Here is a 15229-nt window from a genome sequence, read left to right on the forward strand (position 1 = left end):
AAGTCATATGATATCAGTATGACTTACCATGATAGACTTTAGATAGACATAAATATTTAGATATCAGCCAGTGTTTCCCCCAGGATGAGGCTATGAGACTATGGCATGTGGACCTCGGACCCTCTCAGGGTTCAGTATGTAATTTTTTTTAAATGCATCAATTTGGGGACAAAATTAAGAAACCTCTTCCACTGATCAAACTGAACAGAGTCAAATAAAAAGGGTATTTTTACTTCACTATTACCTGGGAATTAAAATGGACTCAAACCCCTTTATAGATGTGATTGTGTCTTAGTCCACAACATTCACATTGGTCTTTTTAGGAAGCCAACATATCTGAATTTAATAATAATTATCAATATGTGATTTGTTAAAAATCCAGAGATGTTTGGGAGGTAGTCATTTGAGCAAAATGTCATAATTCAAAACATTTTTTAATGTAGAAAGAAATGTAGAAGTAACCAAAGATGGAGTATAAACTGATATCAAATATACAGTAAAGCTTTGAATTATGTATATCACTAGATCCAAAAAGGTGTTTCTAAAAGATTGACCAGAAACCGCATAGACCAGATGTCATAAACATTCCTGATTAAAATCACACGAACTGACTGAAAAAAAAAAAAAAAACTGTACAGACAGTTTTAAAACGATATTATTTTCTTTCCTGACTGTTTTTTTATGCCCAAGTTTATGGCATTTTCATTAATGCATCAGCGTCATATACTTCTTAAGTAATAGGGTGAACTGTTGAAGCACCAATGTAATGTCAGTTTTAATCCATTAATGGCAGCAGGGGCTGCAGTCAGGGACAGGTGAAGGAGGAAAACGGAAGCATTACATGCATCCTTGCCAGACCTCTCCATCTATGGGTGCTGAAATGGGCATTAAATGAAGATTAAGGTATTTCTTTAATTACCGGAATATTTTAAACCTTAATAAAAGTGATGTAATAACAAAAATGACCATATATGGTTTGTTGTCTCTGTTTCAGTAAGTGATTAAAATCTGTGACTGTTCGCCCATTGCAGCAGGGAGTGTTGTAACAGAGTGGGTTGTACCATAAGAAATGAGCTACAGCTGGGGAGAAATTATGACAACTGATTTCATCTGAACCAGCAGGTTAGATTAGAATTAAGCTTTTCATCCACGTTACACAAAAATTTTTAAATATCCTGATAAAATTCATGGGGGGCTGTAACACTTTAACTATGTACTTATACTGCACACACAAAGACACAATACACACACACACACACAAAAAAGATATATAACACACACACACACAACACTACTAAATGGGGACCTTCCATACGTTCTATTGTTTTTTTTTTTATAAATAGGGCTATACTTCAACCAAACCATAACTGAATTCTTCATGCATAAAAAAAAAAATAAAACACAAATCAAATTTCCTCCACAAAAAATTATTAACAAAATAAACCCACACACATTCACAAAACATAGACTTCTACCACAAAATATGATTCGACTCACACAGACATTTAGATGACATAGACTTCTATTGTTTTCATACCAGCTAGTTATACACCCTAACAGAAAAGTTTCTGCATTTTTACAACATTACTTTTACAGTTTTTACAAATAACAACATCCCCAAAAGAAGGTTTTTGTGAGATTTATGTAAGATTAATTCATTTCTGGTTAAAAATTTGTCCCAAATATAGATTAGCGTGTACTATTGTTGTTAGAGTTGATGGATATAATTTCCTATTTGTTTACTATTTTGAAATTAAAATGAAATGAGCTGAGGAAACTCTTAATTACTCTGAAATAAGTATATCTGATTACCACAATAAAGTCGTGTAAATTGTCTGTGTTTTAATTGGTGTTGCAAACCACCCAAGTAGTGGAGTAGACTGTACCAACACTCTTTGTCTGATATTATAATTTAGACAGTTTAGGAATAAGTTGCAGATTTATAAACTGCATTCGTTTGTAGCAGACAAACATGAAAATTTAAATTTTAAAGACTGAAAACATGCAGTCCAAAATAGCACTGACATACATATGTTTAAAAACGTGTTATAACACTCCTCGACTTTGTGCGAAGAGAAGCGCAACACTCAGCCAATAAGCGCACAAGCCTCAGCTTCTTTCATTCACTAATAAGACCAAAACCAAAGCCAGGGGAAATAAACTGGCTGGATTAGAACAATCACCAAGTGAATGCCTATGCATGAAGAATGCCATCGCAAGACGCCAAAACTGAAGAGAAAAGCCCAATAATCGCAACACACTCTGGTTTCAGGCGCGCGTCTCATCGGCACCAAACTCTGGTGTCCACACCTCCCCATTTGTGCGCTATTTATCCACATGCATCTGCTCGCTAGGACACATTCGATGTCATCGCTCAGAACATCTTGATGCAAAGTGGGTTCAAACAACCCTGGTTAATCTCTTCCACACAACATATCCAAAATCACCCTCCTACCGTGACAGCCGTCAGCCTCGCCTCTCCTCTCCTCGGGAAGCCGAAGGGGTTCCTCCGCTTTATCCGTGATCATTCGTCAGTTCGCAATTCGGACCCACATCGCGGGGGCACGCACAGTTAAGTGGCTTCGCGTGGGACACTAAAAACACAGATATCAGACCTTCCGGTGCTGATCAGAGTTTTTGCGCAAGACTGTGCTCAAATGCACGTGCATGTGATACCGAGTGGTTGACAGCGAGGTGTAATTGTGAATGCTCCCCACCTCCCGTCTTCCATAAAAGAGCAGTTGTACTGAACGCCTGACGCGCACAACGGTGAGTTTGGAAACATATCTATCTCTGCAAACAGCGCGCGTTACTGCAGCCTCTCGTGCCTTTTCACACATTATATTAGATCTGGATTAATCTCGTACTGGGACAGTCAGGTGCGGAAACGATTAGTGCTTTAAGACTCATTAGAATTAGCCAATATAATAAGAATGAGTATTTATTAAAAGAAGCAGAGCAAAGAAAGGGAAATAAGAAGGCTTGGAAAGAAACGAACGCAAAAGAAAGGCAGGAAGGGGACAGAGGAGGGAAAAAAAAAGGAACGAAAAAGAAGGGAAGAGGTAGGGGAAGGGAACGAAAAAAAAAGCGAAATGAATGAAATAAATGAATTATTATTAATGAATACAAATCAGAGATCTTAACCTATCTAATCCCACACAGCATTAGTTAACAAAATGTAAGACTACTTTCGAGTTTAAAAGGTCTGAAACTCTAAATTATAAGACAGGCTGACTTTCAATTGTTGGTGATGAGATAAAAAAAGTAAGCCACTGTAACCTTACTGCGTTTCCAAACAGAGCTCGCGCACATCGAACTGCACGTAAGCGCTCATTCCGTCTGAAGCGCGTGAAATGACGTGCGTTTGAGAGAAGAAAAAAATCAATTTGCTGCATTTGGAGCAAAATAAGGGACAGAAAAACACGTATTTATATATATTTTAAAACAAAAAAACAAGAGAAAAAAACCACTATTTTTTTTCATTTTTGCTGCTGAGAAGGAACTACAAATCTAGAGAGAAAACATGCTATAGTTAGGCTAACGTTACCTGTATTTGCTACAGTGAGATATATAGGATACACTTAAGTCAACGATGCTAGTTAAGCAAATCGTTCCAAAAATGTTTAAGTAGCTTAACTTTTCACAGCTGTCTGTATCTAATTACCCAGATTGACCTCAATGTTGTCATAAGCAGGTACAAATGAACGGTAAATTATGGTGAATTGTATATAAAATAAAATGTTTAAGCCAACAAAATTAATACAAATACCAGCTGTCATATTCAGATTTCTACAAACAGTTAAGTTAATGTGATATAATGTCTGCATGTTAATGATGCATACATACACAGAATATCACCAAATTGTGATTATTATCAGAATATTCATATGTATGAAAATACAGGAAAGAGGGAAAGCTACAGGAACTACTATAGTTCAAAGTTTTTCAAAGTGGGTCATTTTAATGGGAAAAAAATAACAATAATAATAAAACAAAATCACAATAATAATAATAATAATAATAATAATAAACTAAATCTCAAACCTCAGTTGATAATTTCAGATGATTATTACAATAGCATGATAAAAACCTTCTGAGATTTTGGGGGGAAAAAATATTAATTTCTGATAGAACAAATTATGAAGTATAAAAAATTTTTTTTATGTCTATATTACTGTGACATTCATCACATTCTTTTCACTGACGTTTCAGCTGCCAACATCAACAGAATGATGTTGAGCATGTCAAGTTTTCCAGCTAGCTTTAGTTTGTTTCAGGGACAAAACGCATAACATTTTATACAAACCCAGTGGTTAACTCCAGCAATCCAACCTTACATAAAGCACAATGCCACTGACCCAACCAGCTGTGTTGAATGAATGACTTCCAAGACAAGAAAACAAATTTCTGGCAAGATTTTGAAGTGCCTATTTGTGTTGCACTTGTTAAAAAATGTAAGAACCAAATAGCCAGGCACACAAAGAAAAATACCATTATTAAAAAACAAATTAAAAACCTCACATTCATCATTTGCCACAGCATGTTCAATCATGTTTCTGCATATTAGAGAAGTTGTATGTTGGCAACTGGTAGATGGTACTTGCTAAATAAATATAGCAAATTCCATTTCTAAAATAAAAACAAATGACTAAGAAGGCAACAGGCAGCCGGGTTCTTGGTTACTGGTTACATTTTTATTCTATGTACAGTAATTTGTTATAAATATAATACATTTTTTATTTTTTATTTTTTTCAGAAAAACGCAGTCATGTAGATACATTTAAATAACAGTTTGATCATAGTAGTGGAGCTGACAGAATGAGAGCTGAGGTGGTGGGGAGAGGATGATTGGTTTGTAGAAAAATTAAACATCTCTGGAGAAAAACAGCACAGCCCACCCACACAAAGATGCACACACAACAAAAACACACGCCCTCAGACTGACTTTTACCCCTTTTGGTGGTCCTGACAGGTCCTTAAAAGTCTATGCTGTTTGACTGGGCAACATGGATTCAGCCATATCCTCACTGGGGCATGAACATTAAGATGGCTCCTTGTTGGACTTCACCGGTTCCGCTGGCTTCTCTCAAGGTGATATAAAGTTCCATTTAACGCCACATTTTGCAGCCTGCCTGAACAAGGCAGAAATATGTTGTCCTTTGAACAGCCAGCAATGATTTCAACCGCAGCTCATCAGGTTACAGTGTTATGTTTCATCTTCTGGTTTTAAATGGTGGTGTTTTTTTGTTACTGTGGCAACAGAGCACAGTGGACAACCGTGAGATAGCCGGCAGGGCAGTATGAGGCAGAGATGCATAGCCGTTTACATTACCACATGTTTGGGATCTAGAAAAAATTAGTTCTAAAAACAAAAAGATTTCATAAAACAAAAGCAAAATTCTTCAAAAGATACTTGGTTGACATGAGAGATAAATTAACATGGGAAAACAAAACACAGATCCAGTCACGCCTTAGTTGCATTTAAGACAAAACATCTAAAGTCTGTTTGTGTTTAGCGCACCATTGCAGACCATACAAGCACATCAGATGCAGTGTTAATTTGAAACATGTGTTCAAGTCTTTTTAATTACTTATCTCTCTCAATTAGATTTTGTTTTAGCAAGAAGTAGAAAAATCTTGGATTCCAGTCCATTTCAGTTATTTAGGTGGGCCAAGAACTTTGAAGAAAGGTTGGATCGACGTTGCGGAGTTACTCAAATGCTGTTGACGATAATGAGGGCAGGCATGGCGCTCTGCTGGCTTGTCTCACACATAGCGCTGGTCTGTGCCAAACTTGGCGAACGACACGGGGTGTGCCCAAATTATAAACTCCAGCCTGGAAGAAACAAAGCTTTCAAGAAAAGCCTGTACACCTCTTGAGCCTGGAGCTGCAACTTATATTGGGTCTGGCCCAGCCAGCTAAAAAGACCCATGCACTTCCAGTGACCTCCGGGGGCTGCAAAGAAAGACAACAAGAGTATGAGATTGCTTTGAAGTTCAAATTTTTGACATTAGGTATCAGGAAAAAACTGAGATGTACCTGGTCGTTTTATGTCGCAGGTCAACAATGACGTCTACCTGAGCCAAGGCAACAGTTGGAAACGTCAGGGTGACTGGAACCATACATAAACTAAAGAAGGAAAAAAACGTCAAGAACATCAAATCTTTGGAGATGGGGTTCAGACTAGAGGTCTTCACAGGTCCACTTGGATTGTGTTTGGGTCTCGGACACGTGTCGGGTTCAGTATTAGCAGGATCGGGTCTCAGATAATTTAAAATAAATCTGCTTTTTCCAAATGGACCTGATAAGACCCGAATTCTTTTAAACTATCTGTGTACTTGCATGTTGTGTTAAGTGAGGAACACACGTTTGTAACCACGCACACAGAAATCATCTTATGTATATTAGATCCATCAGGAAAACCCACTCGCTTCATTATGCTGTGTGTTTTATGCAGGGCTTTTCTTTTTGTGAGTAGAAGCCTTTCCCCCGAGATTAGGTTGCAGACAACACTAGAAAATCATTAGGCTATAAAATTAAATTTTTATCAAACTATCATGATTATTTTTCAAATCCACTGGTCACTATTAAAGCTGAAATCAGAAATAAAATATTGTAGCCTATCCATAAGGCAGGCAATAATATTTATTAAATAAATGTTAAATAAACATTGTTAAAATACGCAATATAAAACATCAGTACTTGCGTCTCTTCATGACCTTGTATTGAATGGATGGACTAACCCTGACTCTGGAACATTTATCTTCATCATGCTACAAGATGTTTGGTTCAGTTTTCCTGGTAAATTTAAGTTCTGTATGGCTATGCTGTTGCACAGTAAGACGTGTTTGATCTGGTTTAAGGTTTTTGATACCATTCCCAAACTCTGATATCCTAAAATTTAAAATCACAATAAATAAAATAATTTACAGTAATTTTCTGGTAAAAATTACAGACTTTGTTTGATGAATGTTAGACTTCGATAATCATTTAGTCATCATTTAGTCCCTTGTCCCTCCACAATCGACTGCAAGCTCGGGGTAATTTTCGATTGCAACCATCACTTCTCAACAACCGATCGATATAACCAATTTCCCCCTTTTCTTATTTTCCAATCATCTGTTACACTCTGATGTACGTCACAATATGGAAGAAAGGATCTGTCGCTGCTAGGGCTATGCAAAAAATCAAATGCGATTTTCATGCGCATCTCCTCAGTAAAGGCGCTCCTGTGTTTAGTAGTATATCTCCAGCACGTGCGTTCAGATCAGGATTGCCAGGTTTTCAAAACAAAACCTGCCCAATTGCTTCTCAAAACTAGTCCAATCACGTTTCGTTCCGGGTGATAAAAAATACACATTTTTGGCAGGGTTCCCTTGGTAATATTCACATTTTAGGGGCTAAATATCACTTAACTAAAACAACAACATCTACAACCCACCAAAATCAAAAAAAACCAAAGACTTGGCAACACTGGTTGGCATTTACTACACAGAGCCGTAATTCACTGACAATCTACACAAAATCGATTTTAAAAATCGCAGGCGATTCTTTGTCGATTTTGAAAGCGATTTTGTGTGGCTTGTCGTGGACTACGGCTCTGTGTAGTAAATGCTGCTCCACCTGAACCAGTGTTGCCAAGCCTGCGGTTGTTTTTTTCATGTCCGCGGGTTGAAGCGACCCCAATACCAATAACGTGATATTTAGCCCCTAAAATGCAAATTTTACCAAGGCAACCATGACAAAAAAAACTTATATGTTAACCCCTGGATGCAATTTTTATCGGGGAACCTCCTGGAAACGCGATTGGGCTAGTTTTGGACTAGTTTTGAGAAGCAACTGGGCAGGATTTGTTGTGAAAACCTGGCAACCCCTGATCTGAACGCACGTGCTGGAGATATACTACTAATCACAGGAGCGTTTTTACTGATGAGATGCGCATGAAAATCGCATTCGATTTTTTGCACAGCCCTAGTCGCTGCTTTGTTTTCATCACAACTTTAAGATGTATAAAGTATATAAGTAAGTTATTATTAAAATGTAATTTTATATCAACTTTTTATTTATTTTTTTATATCTACTGTGTTGTCCTGACCGGATACAACACATCCAGCTACAAGCCAAATGCAACAAATCAACAAAATGTCCTAAAGCTTATGTTCAGTAAGGACAAAAACTAGACAGACAAGAGCTTTCAGCACTTGAAGTTTGTTAGGGTCGTTATGCTTGCATTCCTCAAACGGCCTGTTAACTAGACCTTTGTTTTGCAGTTTGCATATTACCACCTCATTTTCTTCTCATAGTAAATGCTGGTTTCTCGCATCAGTGTTTAAAGTTGCAATGTAATTAAATGGCAACAGATCTTTTCTACTGTATTGATGTAAATCCTAGTAATATGGACTATCAAAAAAGAAATGGAAAAAAAAAATGTAGGGCGGGATGTGGTTCTATCCACTGGTTTTTGATTGGATGGAGGCAGATCTGAATGCAAACTTGAGGCTGACTGTAAGAAAGGAGCGGAGTTTAAGCAAACTTAATGGTTGGAGAAGTCTATTGATTTCACAGGAAGATCCAGTTATGACATTTGGATTAAATATTACTAGGTCATAATATGAAACGCATGGATAAATAGTTTGCAATAAGATCAATAAGATGGATTTCGAAAATAGGCAGAATTTCCATTTCATGTGAACTTTAAGGGGTTTGTTCATGTTGATTGTGTACTCTTTGAATGATGACAACGTGTTTCTCATTTCAGTGAGTTTTCTAGCTGTCCACTTGAGGATTGGCCTTTGTTCCTCACAGAACAAATTTATGAGAGCACATTCACACAAACCCAAGGATATGAGTGATGACCGAGCGCTTTGAGAACACATTAGCTCAACGTGGTCCAGTTTATCTCCATCTTTCACACGGACACACCTACTTTCCACGCACCACTGCAGAACTAGGCCAGACAAGCGCTCCTGTGGGCGTCACTGGGCATGAGAACATTAGCGTACGTCTGTGTGAGTCTTAACACCTCAGAAACACAGTCAGCGGATTTTGGCTAACTGATTCAGGTCTCTTTGAGCTTTTCAGAAGTGTTTGTTTGTGTGCGCTTTACCTCTTTTGTGGGAAGGGATGATCATAAGACTCTGGGTAGTGGAGACAGGTCTTTATGAGGTGGGAAAGCTGTTCCATCGAGGGCTTGCTTAAAGGTGGAGGAACGTCAGGCTTGAACTTCAGAAGCACCATTTCCTGAGTTTCCTAATTGACAAAAAGCATAAGTTTCATTCATTCTGAAAGCTTAAGGGAATTGCTCCAGCAGAGGAAATTGCTTTGTAAACGAAAGCTTTCAGTCGGTTTAAAGTGTGTGCGTGGCTGAGAGAGGGGAACGGGGTGGATGAGACACAAGATGCAAAAGGGAGAAAAGCACGAGCTCACGTGAGGGTTTCTATAAAAAGACTTTGAGATCAACATGTGTGACGCCTTTCCCTCACGTGAGGGACTTCCTCTGCACGCCGTTGCATAGCAACACTCATTCATGGCAGAGAGAGATTTCAGACTGAATTGAATCAGGCCCGACAGCAGGAGGGGAAAAAATGAATGGATCACAGAGCAAATGAACAACTGAAAAAACAAGCGAATGAATGAGGAGTTGAAATGGAGAAGTGAGATTTGGAAACCAAGAGAGACAGTTTGAACACTGACAGAATTTCAAGTTTTCTTTAAAAATTCAGCATTTACCAACTCTCATGTTGTTTCAAACCTACAGTATATGACCACTTTTAAGTATGTCCAAGCTTATACTTCATAAAAAAAAAATTTTTAAAAAAAATTATATATATATATGTGTATATATATATATATATATTATATATATATGTGTATATATACTCATATATTAACATAAGTAAAAATAAAAACAACTGTAACTGGGGGAAAAAAGCTACACTAAAAATGAGTTTGAAAACTAACTACAATAAAAATAACATTTTAAAATTAATATTAGTTTTTAATATTAAACATTTTTGTTCAAAAGTTTGGGGTTAGTAAGATGAATGTTTTTGGAAGAATTCTCATCAAAGCTGCATTTATTTGATGAAAAATACAGTAAGAATGTTAAACATTACAATTTAAAATAACTGTTTAACAGTTTTCATTTTAATATACTTTAAACTTATTTATTCATATGATTCATATGATAAAGCTTTCAACTTTGCCATGACAGGAATAAATAACATTTTAAAAAATAAAACAGTTATTTAGCTTTGGCAAACCTAACATACTATAATCTTATGTAATCTGGCGCTGTACCATAATTCTCAAATTTCAATGTTATTTTTGGTTTTTAAAGGCATGTGTGAACCAATGCTTAGTGTGACTGATTTGAAAAACGATTTTCAGTTTGTTCCTCACTGAAAGCTGCCATGCGACTGGACTACTTTTATATAGCTGTTTGTAGCTTGACAGCTCCTTGGTCACTGTCTGCTTTGATTCTGTGGACAAGAGCTGCTAGGATATTCTGCTAGAGGTCGTTTTTGCATTCCACTAAAGAAAAGTCACATCCGTTCAAAAGTTTGAAGGTTAAGTGAGATTTTTAGATATTTTGAAGGATGTCTCTTATGCTCACCAAGGCTACATTAACCCTTAAATGCATACCTCGGGTCTTTAGTGACCCGGGACGTCATTCACTACCCTCTTCCTCCATTTTTTAAAGTTAGACATCAACTTTCTTAGTATTCCTCAAGCTATTCATTTTAAACAATATAAAAAGAAAACAAACAATTATAAAATATAAAAAGAATGTCTGTTTTACATTTATTTATTTATTTTTATGTAACAGTGTAAGTATATTTTTCCTGCGCAACAATAATTAAATAGCTTGGATGGTGGATGTGGTGAATAAGCCGCCAGCGATCAAAATATGGATTTTGAAGTCACTGAAAACAATAGTTTTGAGATTATGGTTGAGAGATCGCGAATATGAGGCAGATGCTGAATGAACTGGGGAAGTGCATTCTGATGATGATAGTGATGGTAAATCATCTGCTCAAATTTAACCAGACTAAGTTTCAAAAGGTAACAGAATATGCTTTATTTTATTCATTTGTAATTGTTATTAAAATATCAGGAGAAGTTTTATGCTATTGCAGCAGTTAGAAATCCATCCGTGTTGGATAACTAGGTCCGGGTCGCTAAAGACCCGAATATGTAATAATGATTGGCGAAACATCAATGCATTTAAGGGTTAAATTAATCGAAAATACAGCAAAAACAGCAATATTGTGAAATATTACGTTTTTAAATATTTTCTATTTAACATTTTAAAATGTAACTTATTTTTGTGACGGCAAGGCTGATTTTTCAGTAGCCATGTCTTCAGTGTCACATGATTCTTCGGAAATCAATCTAATATGCTGATTTGCTTTTTGATTTGATTTTTTTATTTTTTGATTATAAATGACTTTACATTACAAACTTACATTTACAAAAACTTTTACACTAAATCTTTTAAAAACAAAAATTAACCATTTATTAAAAAGTGTAGTAACCATGTTTTTTTGTAGTATTGATTACTATTTGTATAAACCCAGTTTTACTACAAATACCATGGTTACACTTTAGTTAGTGTAGCAAAACCATGGTTAATTTGTGGTTACCATGGTTTAAACACATTAACCATGTTTATTTTTTATTTTTTTGGCTTTATCTGTGGTATCTTTAATGCTGACAGAAAAGTAATTTCTAAATGAATCCCTATTTTAACACACAATGTCATATTATATCCATGTGCACACACTTTTCAATGTTTAGTCGTCAAATCAGCAGAGAGCTGTCACTTTGTACAAAACAGCCACACAGAATGCTCGGATTCCTTCACCTTGCTAACACCATATATTAAATCCTTGTGAGAAACACGCTCACATACACACTCCCACACAGTCCCGCTTTTTCTGCTACTTTTTTTTTTTTAATTACCATTACAGACCTACAACAGGCAATATTATTCTGTACAGTAAAAACATTAAACATCTGAATAATAATTTACACATTCAAAAAGAGGAACCACTAGTTTGGAAAGGCGTCACACAGATCCAAACACAGATACATACGCACAAAGGTCTGAGTCTCTGTTGTCTGGCTCTCTGACCGTTTCAAGCACCTCAATGTGCATCCATCTTCATAAAGAGCAGGACTCACTTATAATGCCCTCAAAGTCATATTGCTCCTGCACTCTGTCTCAGATGGAGAAAATAGAAAGTTGAATTATGACAGGAAGACTTGAGCAAGAGCCAGCGCAGGGGACTGTGAGTTTTTAGCTTGTATTCCAGGCAAGACACCTCACAATGCAAACAAGACTATCCAAATGTAAGAAACAGAAAGGGATAAACATGCAGTGAAAGGTGCTAGACACTAAGAAAAGAGTGATGTGATGCAATGGCCAAAACTCTAAAGTTTCAGTTTGCCTTAGAGGGGTCTGGGTTTGTCTGTAGCACTCACATATTCCAGTGAACCACAAAGACCCCTAAAGAAAGTGTTAAAACCCACACAATGTTCAGTTTATTGAATGAAAATGTTTTTGTAAGGAACAGAAGCACATTAAAGGGATAGTTCATCAAAAAAAAGACCTTGGCTCATCTTCAGAACACAATTGAAGATACTTTCGATGAAAACACCTGAGAGATTTTTGACCTTCCATTTAAGGTTCTTTCCACCAAAAACTTTGACGCTTGATAAAGTTCAAAAGGTCATTAAAGTAATCCATATTAATCCAAGTCTTCTGAAGAGACATGATCAGTTTATAGATTTAGACTTTTACTTACATATAAGCACTGATAAACATGCATACATACTTCATGCATATCAAATATGGTAAGCAGAAGCTAAACCAAGCTTGCCAAGAAATCCTTGGACAGGATGACAAGTATGTACCTAAATGACAAATGAACCTTTTGATTGTTTACGTCAATGTAGTAGCATACTACTATTTTGGCCTCCACAAGACTTATCCAGGTCTCCAATAAAATCACACACACACTGACAAGTTTCACTGATCTCCATTTTATCCATCTCTGAGCAGTGAGAACCAAAGAATCCTTCCTTCCAACCTTCACCATTCTTCATAAAAAAAGTCAGAGGACACGTACAACTTTCTCCATATAGCAAGGTCAGGAGACTGAAATTAATTAGTTTCTCACATTCTTCAAAGTGCCTTTATAACCTCCCATGCCCTGCAAAAGCATCAAGGCTCTGACACACATAAAAGCGACTTACAGCAAGAGTGTCAACGGATGTCCATTACCTGAGCTACATTGAGAGATAAACACAGCCCTGAATTAAAATCATTTGACCTCTTGTACACCACATGCTGGCCTGATCTCTGATTTATATAATCAGAAAAGAATGCTTGAAAAAGCATGCTTTTAGTTGGCACTTGAGTGTTTTACTCAATGCTCAAGTGCATTATCAATGCTTGAGTAAAACGTCTACCACCACCAGTCGGTGATGAATTAATTCACTAAAATTCATTTCCATGGTATCGAGCGTGATTGACTGAATAAGACACTTGCAGTGTCAGATGACAAGACACATATTAAAATTACAGGCCAAAAATTAAACGGCCAGGTCATTTTTGACTAACATTTGCATTTTAAGGTCTGTTCAAACATCTGTTCAAAAGATTTTGTTAAAGAGAATTTTACTAACACACTGAAAGCTACAAGCAAAAGAAGCATAATTAAAAAAAAAAAAAAAAGCTACCACTTATTTTGTGTTGAGCCAATTGACTGGTGAACCTGAGTGTATTAAGATGAAGTCATTTTGGTCTATCAATAACGGACACTTCAAAACACATCCACAAAATATTATTTTCTCAAGAATACACTTACCAAGTCTCACTGAAAAGATACAGTGCCCTCTTCCACTAGAGGAAGTGACTCTATATTCTTTATAGAGTGACTCTGCATTTATGTATTTATAAAGCACCCACATGAAAAGAGCTGAACAGCAAGAGAGAGTCACTGGGAGATAATGAGTATGTATGTGAAGTACCTCTTTCTGCGAGAGTGAACAGGACTCTTTGCCAATGGTTTGCAGTGCAACATGAAGCTGTCCCTCTAAAATCAGCTGTTTGTTGTCCTCCACAACATATGCCTGAAACGGCACATTATATGATTAATACAATGATATGTGTCCTCAAACCTTAAATAAATATCAGTAATGTCAGCATGCATTAATTACAACTAAATTTCTATGAGGTGCTGATCTTCTTTCGACAGTAAACGTGATCAACAACAGTGCTGTTAAACACTGGTGCACTCATCCAAAATCAACCCTTGCAAAGTGCCAAATGCTTAAGTCGATTAGTTTGGCAAACAAACACAAGTTACTTTAAAAACCACAAGTAATGCTTTTAGAAATCACCTTCAATTATAAGGTTTAAATCAGGGCTCTCAAACAGATATTACCTGGGGGCCAGTTAAACAGTTAAAGTGTTTTACAACCAGAGGATAAAATGAGCCAGGGTTGAGCATTCATGGTTTTTAAACTATTCAAGCGCAATAAGCAGCAAAAGAGTACTCAGTTCAATACTTGTGCCTTTTCTGAGACGCTTTACTGTATGCACACCCCCAAAAGGCGCACACATAAAGCAGCTTCTCAGACAGCGCGTGAGTACAGAATTGAGTTCTTTTTCGCAAAATAATTATCATCATGATTTATGAAACTGAAACACTAATTTTATCAAATTTAGCAAATGTATTATTGTATTGTATTTGGTAAATGGTAAATTGCTGCCTCCAAACATTCAAGTATGACTGACATAATAAAATTACTTCTCAAACCCCACCCATGATGAAACAATTTATCTGAGTACCTTCCAACATCATGAAACAATAGAGTACCTTCCAAAGGACGATGATGTCAAGCTCTACTTCGCTGCATTTTTTGACAATACTTGTCCAATCATCATCAGTCCCGCTCTGTGGCGTGTGGCTCTTTCTCTGCATTTGACTAGCACCGCCTGCCGACACACCTCCTCTCCTGGCTTCAGAATGCAGACCCCTCCGGAAGAAAAAATCAGCACACGGAGTGGTACAGCTGACAATCTAAGGAAGGGAAAAAATAGACAAAGAGAGAGAAACACAATAAGGATTGTTGAGAAACTGAATGTAGACGATAATCGGTGACGCTTAATTCTCAGTATCGATCTGAACTAGTAGGGAGAACAAAAGAGCACTCTTA

The 15229-nt window shown here is 36.7% G+C and overlaps 1 pseudogene; it reads right to left on the reverse strand.

Annotated features, from left to right (window-relative positions):
• Positions 1-5766: 5766 nt before the first annotated feature.
• LOC122148905 overlaps positions 5767-15229 on the reverse strand; it is a 34100-nt pseudogene continuing 24637 nt past the window's right edge.

The sequence above is a fragment of the Cyprinus carpio genome, chromosome A20 (genome assembly GCF_018340385.1).
Source record: "Cyprinus carpio isolate SPL01 chromosome A20, ASM1834038v1, whole genome shotgun sequence".
Classification (NCBI taxonomy): domain Eukaryota; kingdom Metazoa; phylum Chordata; class Actinopteri; order Cypriniformes; family Cyprinidae; genus Cyprinus; species Cyprinus carpio.